The sequence below is a fragment of the Octopus bimaculoides genome, chromosome 5 (genome assembly GCF_001194135.2).
Source record: "Octopus bimaculoides isolate UCB-OBI-ISO-001 chromosome 5, ASM119413v2, whole genome shotgun sequence".
NCBI classification, from domain to species: Eukaryota; Metazoa; Mollusca; class Cephalopoda; order Octopoda; family Octopodidae; genus Octopus; species Octopus bimaculoides.
Genome location: NC_068985.1, coordinates 49,889,473 through 49,893,833, shown reverse-complemented (window position 1 = coordinate 49,893,833; position 4,361 = coordinate 49,889,473). Strand labels below are relative to the sequence as shown.

At 32.4% G+C, this 4,361-nt stretch overlaps 1 protein-coding gene across 1 annotated transcript in view; it reads right to left on the bottom strand.

Annotated features, from left to right (window-relative positions):
- Positions 1–3,901, bottom strand: part of LOC106870977 (CD151 antigen) — a 58,132-nt gene extending 54,231 nt beyond the window's left edge. The window contains exon 1 of the mRNA XM_014917222.2: positions 3,688–3,901. The gene's annotated coding sequence lies outside the window, so the exon portion shown is untranslated. The remainder of the gene's footprint in view (positions 1–3,687) is intronic.
- Positions 3,902–4,361: the final 460 nt, after the last annotated feature.

Here is a 4,361-nt window from a genome sequence, read left to right as displayed (position 1 = left end):
ACACACACATATATACACACACACACATACACACACATATATACACACACACATATATATACATATACACATACACACACATATACACATATATATACACATATACATATACACACATATATATATATATATATACACACACACATATACACATATATACACGCACACACATATATACATATATATCTATGTATATACACACACCACACAAACTTTGTCAAAAGTGGTTTAAAAATAAGTACTTGCTAAATTCCTGCTCAAATCCTAAGAACGAACAAAAAAGCAATGTTGCATCGAATGTTGTAAAATATATTCCTGTTAGGTTGTTATTTGTTGTAAACTACCTGATGATTTACGATTAGCAAAGGTATATAAAGAAAGCAAAACAGATTTAACAACCCTGACCTTAAAATATATAGTTTAACTGAGTACTTCTAGAAATAAAACGAAAATGGATATTGATTAAAAACTTGTGTACAGCATTATACATATGTCTAATTGAAATACAATAATGATTCACTTTCACCCTTTCGGGGTCGATAAAGTAAGTACCAGCTGAATACTGAGGTCGATGTAATCGACTTGCCCCTCTCACCCGAACTTGCTAACCTTGTGCCAAAATTTGAAACCAATATACATAATGATTCTTGTATACAGTGACTTTGAAATGTCGCCAAAATATGCCAAACAGTGTCTCTCTCTCTCTCTTACCTCGCATATATATATAATATATATATATATATATATATATGGCGTAGAAGTTTGTTTCCTAATCACAAGGTCCCGGGTTCAGTCCCATTGCGTGACACCATGGGCGTCTTCTACAATAGTTTCGGGTTGAAAGAAAGCCTTATGGGTGGATTTGATAATCGGAAACTGAAAGAAGCCCGTCGTGTGTGTGTGTGTGTGTGTGTGTGTTCTGTGTGTTCTGTGTATTGATGTGTCTGTCTGTCCCCCACCACCGCTTGATAATCGGTGCTGGTGTGGTTACGTCCTCGTTACTTAGCGGTTCGTCAAAGAGATCGATAGAATAAATACCAGGCTCAAAGTAAATAAATACTGGAGTCGATTCAATCGACTAAAATTCTTCCAAGCGATGCTCAAGAATGGCCACAGTCTAATGACTGAAACAAGTGAAATATAAAAGATATATAGGCATTCACTTGTTCGGATATACATAGAGGAGCGATCATTTAAGAGACAAAAATAATTAAAATGGGTAACATAATTGGCGCCATGTCTTTCAAATATCCTAATGGCCTTCAGTGCGACTTAACAGAATTATAGAACTATAAATGTATACGTTTATGTCGCTTCTGAATGAAAATTAAGTTTTCATTCTTACTCGCGGCACGTCAACACACCTATAGCGGAAGCCTCTACATATCGTTTGACATAGTAAAAGTAGCAATGAAATCTACCTTAAATCACACCCAACCGCCCTTGAACTGGATCGTCAAAAGCACACTGAACTCTATAGTCCCCAACTATAGAAAAGGACGGAATTGTGGTGGTTAAATGAACTCTGTGGTCTCTAATTATACAAAAGGACAGGATTGTCGCGACTAAAACGCTTTTAATCAGACCTGAACTAAGCTAAACAACAGCCAGATAGCCCGCTGTTATCGCTTGAACCGTAAGAAATAGAATCAAAATCTCAAATCACATCTTATTTAAAAATACTAGATAATGTAGTTGAGAAAAGATATAGGCTGGTCATAGTGTAAAAAAATCTTGTTCATTGACCTGCTTGCACAGGGACGACTTTGGAAATAAACAACAACAACCTAACATTTAATTTACACGCATATAAAATGGCACACACACAAATATACACATGAGCAATGTATACAATAATTTCATTATTATTATTATTATTATATATATATATATATATATATATATATATATGTGCCATTTTCTTGCATTGTGCAAGCTACACTTTTATACAAATATTTTTGAAGTGGTGTTCATTCACTGATCAGATTGTCTAACGGTATATATATATATATATATATATATATTATGTTATATATGTATATGTTACCTTCACACTGATATTCATTCGTGGAAGTTAATAAATACCATTAACCAGAAGTTACTCAATAAGTTAGTTATAATAATACAAGACGAAAAACTATCAGAAACAAAAGTTATCAGCAAAATAGAGAATCCACCCAAATTTATCCGCTCGATCTGCAAAGATAATTTAGAACAGCAGCAACAGTTAGTTATACCTGTAAGTCGCCTACTAACAGGTAAGTTAATAGCAGTGTCAAGGAAATAGTGTGGTGTAAAATTGGTAACCCGGGTAAAATTAGTAATTTCTAATTTCTCGTTATTTTCTCCCTACCTGCTTGAAACTATATCGTTGCAATTACTGCATCATAATTTTGTATCGCTTCATCATATTTGGGAATAAAAATTGTCAGTAGAGTTGTTGAATTTTGAAACATTATCAGGAACAGGTACTTTTTTTTTCAAGAATTTTTCCCTCAACTTTGAACCGATTATAATTGAAGTTACTAATAAAATATCTGGATAATTTTTCGTGTTTAACAATCAATATTCTTATCTCTGATGGATTGATTCCAAGTCAATTTTTTCCCGCGTTTGATAATTTTCAATTTTCAAAAAAATGTCTAAAATGGGGCAAAACGTGTAGTGACTAACTTCAATAATTTTATCTAATCGCACTGCCACTCTAGCAAGTTGTAAAGAAGCTATAGAGAATATTTTATGTTGAGTTTCTAGATTTAGTGGAGTTTCGTTAATTTCATATCGAGTGCCATTTTTCCATGAGCCTCTTTCTTTGATTTGACCGAGATATTTTGAATTTTTGTTACATTTCTGATCTTTCTGATTTCTAAGGATAAATAGTGATGTGCATGAATGTAGGTAAATCTATCTTTGTCTTACTCATTTTGCCCCAGCTGAATTTGTGTTTTAAATGTTCAAAGAGAACAAAGATACTTTTCTGAAATAGTGTTCTGAATATGTCATAGTGTTTTAATGCATTTTGAAAAGGTCATGTAAGGTAGAGAACATTTGTAATAAAAAAAGAAATTAAATTTAAAAAATCTCAAAGTCAAATGCAGTAAATATTGCTCATCGTTCCCCCACCCCTAAAAGTTTTTAGAAGTGTGGAAATTATCACCACACATATTTGAGTGTATGTATATATATATATATATTATATATACACACACATTTGTGAATACAATAAATATATATATATATACCCGAATTTGTATATACATACATTTGTGTATACTATATATATATATATATATATATATATATACCCGAATTTGTATATACACACATTTGTGTATACTATATATATATATATATATACATATATATATATATATACCCGAATTTGTATATACACACATTTGTGTATACTATATATATATATATATATATATATATATTTGAAAGATTTGTAAATGTTTATCTTTAATATATATATATACGAATTTGTTGATATATATACGCAGTTATTGATATATATATATATATATATATATACACACACATTTATTTGTGTATATTATATACATTTAAACGTGTATATTATATATCCATATTTATATGTAAATGTGTGTGTGCGTGTTGTTAATTTAGATATTTTAAAAGTATATCACATACGGAGAGAAAGAAATTTCAAAGATTTAGTTTTACCTTTTCTTAAAAAACAAATAAACTTATCCAGTCAGGTAAAGACTTCAGTAATAGTAATAAGGAACCACAGGCATTAAAAAAAAATGAAATGAAATATGAAAACTATTGCTTCTGACTCACAACGACTGACATACTAATTCAACGTCTTCTCAACGTGGTTTACCCGTCTCAGCATTCCACACAATCAAGTCACAATTTTTACCTTCCTTTCCTCTCTCTACTCCCCCCTCCTCCGCATTCGAGTTTTACCTGAACCACATGTTGCAAGTTATTTCCAACTTGTATTTTTACATTTATTATTCTATTTGATAAAGCGGCGAGTTGGCAGAAGCGTTAGCACGCCGGGCGAAATGCTTAGCAGTGTTTCGTCTGCCGTTACGTTCTGAGTTCAAATTCCGCCGAGGTCCACTTTGCCTTTCATCCTCTAGGGGTCGATAAATTAAGTACCAGTTGCGTACTGCAGTCGATCTAATCGACTGACCCCCTCCACCAAAATTTCGGGCCTTGTGCCTAGAATAGAAAAGATAATTATATTTGATGGGAAGGTCACTTTGTTACTATTGCTTGCGTCACGTCGGTTATCGGACAGAATGACAGGAGGTTTTCTTCAGGGTCAAGACCGACCGAAAAGAAAGAAGGAATTTGGGGTGTGGTAATTTTATCAAAGTCTTATA